The sequence below is a fragment of the Portunus trituberculatus genome, chromosome 44 (assembly GCF_017591435.1).
Source record: "Portunus trituberculatus isolate SZX2019 chromosome 44, ASM1759143v1, whole genome shotgun sequence".
Lineage (NCBI taxonomy): Eukaryota > Metazoa > Arthropoda > Malacostraca > Decapoda > Portunidae > Portunus > Portunus trituberculatus.
This window is the reverse complement of record NC_059298.1, coordinates 28183588-28190684: the sequence shown is the minus strand read 5'-3', so window position 1 is coordinate 28190684 and position 7097 is coordinate 28183588.

Sequence of the window (7097 nt, the reverse complement as noted above, 5' to 3'; positions counted from 1 at the left end):
TACTTTGATTCACTGACATGGTTTACAAAGTAACAGATGCTCATAACTCCTGTTTCCTAAACACAAGTGGCAGTCTTTTCCCTTTCGTTAAGGGGAATGTTTCCCTTGATGACGCTTGTCTGCATTCTGTTTCACAAGTTTGTTGCAAACGTTCATGTGTGTGTGTGTGTGTGTGTGTGTGTGTGTGTGTGTGTGTGTGTGTGTGTGTGTGTGTGTGTGTGTGTGTGTGTGTGTGTGTGTGTGTGTGTGTGTGTGTGTGTGTGTGTGTGTGTGTGTGTGTGTGTGTGTGTGTGTGTGTGTGTGTGTGTGTGTGTGTGTGTGTGTGTGTGTGTGTGTGTGTGTGTGTGTGTGTGTGTGTGTGTGTGTGTGTGTGTGTGTGTGTGTGTGTGTGTGTGTGTGTGTGTGTGTGTGTGTGTGTGTGTGTGTGTGTGTGTGTGTGTGTGTGTGTGTGTGTGTGTGTGTGTGTGTGTGTGTGTGTGTGTGTGTGTGTGTGTGTGTGTGTGTGTGTGTGTGTTTATATTTAATAATGTGTTTTATATCTTTAGTGGATATGTTTCCATTGTTCCCTTTTTTTCTGGTTATATATTACTTCACTGTAATAAATATTTTTTCTTTGGTAACAAAGTTTAACCTGTTGTGATTTAAGTAATTCATGATTATGATCTAGGATGGACCCAAAATTATTGCAATCTTAAGTTAATGTATGTTGTTGTGGTCAATAAAATTTATCTATCTATGTATCTATGTGTGTGTTTGTGTGTGTGTGTGTGTGTGTGTGTGTGTGTGTGTGTGTGTGTGTGTGTGTGTGTGTGTGTAATTCACCTCACCTCGGTCGCCTGCTGGTCACCCAGCCAGTCTTCCCCATTACGGAGCGAGCTCAGAGCTCATATACCGATCTTCGGTAGGACTGAGACCACATCACACACAACACAGTGTGTGTGTGTGTGTGTGTGTGTGTGTGTGTGTGTGTGTGTGTGTGTGTGTGTGTGTGTGTGTGTGTTTACGTGTGTGTGTGTGTGTGTGTGTGTGTGTGTGTGTGTGTGTGTGTGTGTGTGTGTGTGTGTGTGTGTGTGTGTGTGTGTGTGTGTGTGTAAATAATAATAATAATAATAATAATAATAATATACGGTTTATTAATTTGGCAATGTAAAAAATTTACACTGAAAATGTACAGGGGAAAAGGGGGACATTAAAACAATTAACTGAAATGCTTAATCTAACTATGGATCTAACTTAACCTAGAATTCACTTATTAATTTACTTATTACTTACTGTGTGTGTGTGTGTGTGTGTGTGTGTGTGTGTGTGTGTGTGTGTGTGTGTGTGTTTACGTGCGTGTGTGTTTACGTGCGTGTGTGTGTGTGTGTGTGTGTGTGTGTGTGTGTGTGTGTGTATGTGTGTGTGTGTGTGTGTGTGTGTGTGTGTGTGTGTGTGTAATTCACCACGGTAGTCTACTGGTCACCCAGCCAGCCTTCCCCATTACGGAGCGAGCTCAGAGCTCATAGACCGATCTTCGGATAGAATTGCGACTACAACACATTCCACACACCAGGAAAGCGAGGCCACAACCCTTCGAATTACATCGCGTATCTACTTGGTGCTAGGTGAACAAGGGCTACACATTAAGAGCCACGCACATTTGCCTAGCCGCGCCCGGGACTTGAACCAGGACCTCTTTGGTTGTGAGCTGAGTGTGCTAACCGCGATGTGTGCGTGTGTGTGTGTGATTCACCTCACCTCCTCGGTCACCTGCTGGTCACCCAGCCAGTCTTCCCCATTACGGAGCGAGCTCAGAGCTCATAGACCGATCTTCGGGTAGGAGTGAGACCACATAACACACTCCACACACCGGGAAAGCAAGGCTACAACCCCTCGAGTTACATCCCGTACCTATTTACTGCTAGGTGAAGAGGGGCCACACATCAAGAGACTTGACCATTTGCCTCGCCGCTTACCGTGATTCAAACCCGGCCCTCTCGATTGTGAGTTGAGCGTGCTAACCACTACACTACGCGCTGTGTGTGTGTGTGTGTGTGTGTGAGTAATTAATATCTGCTCATCATGCAACTATTTATTTCCCCTATGAGTAGTGAGGGGATTTATCTATTTTTTTCCTTCTGTAAAAGCAACAGGACGGCCAGCTCTCTTCACTGGGGAAACACGGTTAGTCTCATAGGTACACAATGCAACTCCTCCGTGGAGCGGCCTGAGCAACTCTGCACTCTGAACACACATTGTGGAAAAGTGATTGTACTTTAACGACTCATGAAGCATCAGACAATACTGACGAGGTGATTCACTTCGAGAGGCTGGATTCCCGAAAGCCATGAGTAGCCGGGATATGGGACATGACACCTTGTTGATGTTGTCATTACCTTTCACTTGATTGCACATTATTACCAGTATTTTTAATTGCTTTTGGCTCTCATGAGAACTATTTTCAGAAGCAACAGTGAGTTATTGTCCGGTTCTAATAGGCAGTTGTCTTCCTCGATGGTAACGAATCATAATTACGATTACGAAATGCTATCAATACTTCACTAGTGCGTATCGGTTGTTGTGTTATGCATTGCCATGGCGTTCAAGAATACGAGTTTATGTTCAGGAAGGTGAATCATAGAGGATCATGATATAAGTCTGGATTCAGATCACCAAAGGCTATAGGAGAAAGCTTTACTAAGGTATCATCATATGGTGTGCCTCACGAGCATATTTCTAGACAGTAGACTGCGGCCAGATTGTTGTTAGACTCCGCCCACCTTTGAAGGAGCTACCAGATTACACAAAGTACCACCTTGGCGGAAATTAAAATCATATGCACTCGAGTCTGCACTGAAATAACCTTTACATGAGACACTCACGTACCTTCTGGCAGTGCTGGGGCATAAACACAGCCTCACTCAAGGATTCTTACAGCTTTTCGTGCCCGCATAACACCACAAGTTTGTTTACATCTACTGGAGAACTGCCGGTGCTGCCTCCTGTGTATGCTTACGGAATCACGCCGAGATTGTCTGCACCAAAGATAGAGTCTGCACACAATTTGTAGTCAATCAACTTTTTTAGCATAGAAATAAAGTGTGTCGTTTATATTTGCAGTGCTGTGCTTAAGTCACCTTTCACACAACGCCACCATCAGCTGCCAGCGGTTATCAGTGTGGAAGGATCAGGTAACTAGTGACCGCCACTGTCTCGTGACACCTCTTCCCATGCTTGTCAGTAAAAAAAAAATGGCATTAATAGAGGATCTAGTTTTTTTGGCTTTGCTGAGCAGGAAAAAGAGGAGACGCTCTCAAAAAAGAGAAGAACACAAGTGCATCAGAAGGCTTTGTCTAGAGTGCCTGCATCATACGGTTTTTTCAAGATTCTCCTATTTTTGAATTTTCAAGTTTCTGCAATTATCTGTTTGTATAGCTGAGTTGTTGAAAAGTAACCTACGGCAAATAGTTTCATGAAGAGAAGTGTTTTTCTGGTATTTACAATTATCTGCCCAGCTCACTCACGTCTTTCATTCCTTTGAATCAAGAGATTTGCCATCAGCATTAAAAATGAAGAGCAGAATGATGTCATTACAGATTCTCCTCCTCTCAGGTCATTACTTTTGTCTTCAGTAGATAGATCCCAAATCGCTATGCATTTTTGTCTATCCCGTAGATTAGGTCTTCGGTGTTTATTTTCACTTCCACCAGCTTACACACGCTGTTTTCCCTCTCCATCACAAATATTTGGCTTAACACTGAAAATTATAGATTATGGACTACAGTTGCGTCACTCAGTGGTTTCCTGTGAAAGTTACCATTTGAAACAATGCCTAGTAATGAGTGGCGGCGACCACTGGTGGTAAACATCGGTTACAGAAGCTCGCGAACGCAATGGACTCGTATGAAAACCTTGACTTCAAACTATAGGAGGTAACCGATGCCCACCACTTTAGTTATTTCCCATAACTTACAATGAAACAATGGACTAGCAGCACCTAGGCTCACACAGGCCTGAAATGGGCATCGGTCAATAACAAATGGGTAAAAAAAGGCAACGGAGAAGAGAAATGGTCAAAATCAAATTTCTCGACGATATAACGTTAACTGTCTTACGCTGACATAGCGTATACCGACTAGGCGCTACTCTATGTTCACCTTTACTGACAATGTGTCTTAATGCGTATCAGGTAAAATGGAAATGTCATTACTCATGCATTTATGACGCGCTGTGCCTTTATAGATACTGCAAAATAAAGAGCAACAAACACAGCAAGGTCGAACTATCCTTAAGGTGACATGGTGCAGCTGTCTCGATAAATCACTTCACTTTCCCTCTCTTTGCCTCAGCCTCGGCCTTGTGTTAAATTTCCTTCCGTACAGCAATGCCTAGCTCAAGGATTCACTTCCTCTTCCAGGTAAATGACTTGGCGACTCCCTGCAATACACACACACACACACACACACACACACACACACACACACACACACACACACACACACACACACACACACACACACACACACACACACACACTCACTCACACACATACACATATGCAGACACACACACACACACACACACACACACACACAAACATCGCGTAGTGTAGTGGTTAGCACGCTCGATTCACAACCGAGAGGGTCCGGGTTCAAATCCCGGAGGCGGCGAGGCAAATGGGCAATCCTCTTAATGTGTAGCCCCTGTTCACTTAGCAGTAAATAGGTACGAGATGTAACTCGAAGGATTGTGGCCCGCCTTCCCGGTGTGTGGAGTGTGTTGTGGTCTCAGTCCTACCCGAAGATCGGTCTATGAGCTCTGAGCTCGCTCCGTAATGGGGAAGACTGGCTGGGTGACCAGCAGGCGACCGTGGTGAATTACACACACACACACACACACACACACACACAACACCCCCCGCCACACAAACACAACCCCCACCATACACACACACATCTTATGCACATATCTATCTACCTACATACGTACCTCTCTATCTATCAATCAGTGAATCTATCTAATATCTTATTTTACAAGTGGTGTGTTGCTGCCTATAAACATGAAAAAGAGGCACAAATCAACAATTAATTGAAACAGCCTGTTTTCATTGAGAGTTCTACAGGTTCACGGGGAATCCTGCATGACTGAAGACATATTTTGCTTAGAGTCTACAAGTCTTTATTTTTAGAAATTGTGAGAATTAGGTGTTAAAGATGAATGAATTGTGAACGACCTATGTTGTTAATCTATGAATTACAACAGGAGTGAGTATTCAAGCAGTGCAGCTCACTGAGAGTCACCTCCCAGAAGCAAAAAGGCGATGATGAGAGATTCGAGTCTTGAGGGAAAACCTTAACCCTGAGGAAAGGGAGGGCAATTCACGCTCCTCTCAAAACATTTAAGTTACGCTTCTTTTCATAATTAAACATCTTTCGTATTTCTTTATCTGCCTACGTCTGGCTTCCCGTCAGTTGTTGGATGAATATAACATTAGGGATTTCTGAACTGTTTTCCTTGAAAAAAAAAAGTTCTTACGACGCTTTGAGTTCCTCTTGCTCTACGCTGGAAGTGTAAGTGACGAGGCCAAAATGATAAGGCATAGAAATTTTGAGTAGCAATTTACTGCTTATATGGAACGCATAATAAAAGCGACAGTATAGAAAACACACACGCCAGACACAGTGTGCGTGTTTGGTGTAGCACTTCACTGCTCCAAACCATTCTTATTGAACCTTTATTTTATCAACTTTATGGAAAGCAGCAAAAGAAAGGGTTTATTAATATTTTTATTATTATTTATTCTATTTGTTTATTCATTTATCTGTCTATTCACTTATTTCGTTAGTATTTTTTTTATTTTAGCTTTTTTTCACTGGTTAACCAATAACAACTACGTAAGTGAACAGAACTTTCGAAATTATGCCGGCAGTGCGACTGAGACTCACTCACGAAGGTTCATTCTCTGTTGATCTTGAGAGAAAACATGTTCAGTGATGTAGCAGCCAGAGATGAACACAGAGAAGGTAGTGCTTTATAGAGTGTTTTGTAATGAAGGGAAATACACACACACACACACACACACACACACACACACACACACACACACACACACACACACACACACACACACACACACACACACACACACACACACACACACACACACACACACACACACACACACACACAGATCTATCTATCTGTCTACCTATCTACCTATCTATCTATCCATCTATCTACCTATATATCTATCCACCTATAACAGTCATGGAATGTTGCTGGTTACGGACAAAACATGACATAATGGAGGAGCAAATCTACGCTGAAATAAAATACAACATTGAAGTTAAATATTTCACTCAATGAGAGTTCTGATTTTTCACGGAGAGCACTGCAAAATCATGGACAGTTTTAATTGGACTGCTAGAAGTTTTCATCTTTAGAGGGAAAGAACGCTGGAAGTGAAATCATATAAATAGGAAATGCTTAGAGTTAATGTACTGTTATATTTGATTTGTTGGGAGTGAAAGTAAAGGCAGTCCAGGAGGCAAATAAGTAATCCTGATTGTAGGAGCCTTCGAGGAAAACCAAAACCTGAGGAAAATATTGCAAAACACGATGCAAATTAAAATCATGAGTTGCTTTATCTCCTTCACTCTCTTCACACACACACACACACACACACACACACACACACACACACACACACACACACACACACACACTTAACAGCGTATCCACATTTACCATCTATACCGTGCCGAGCCTTTAGCCAAATTTGTTTTACACGCTTCATCTACAAGAACGGGAAGTAAGAAGCACAAGACACCTCCCATTGCTAGTCTACACAGCTGTGAAAGAGCAGGGAGTCTGTTCCAGGGCAGTGTGGTGAGAGAGAAGAGAGAGTTTGACAGAAAAGAGAAAGTAAAATAAAGTACGGGTGTCTTAACTATATTAAGTATGTTTATGTAAATGTCTTTGTCTGTCTGCCTGTTTGTCTGTTTGCCTATATATGCTTGTATGTATGGGTGTATACATGTCCGTGTGTATGTGAATATACGTATTTATATGTATTTCATTTTTCCATAAAGAAATGTACTTAATACAACAGCATTTGT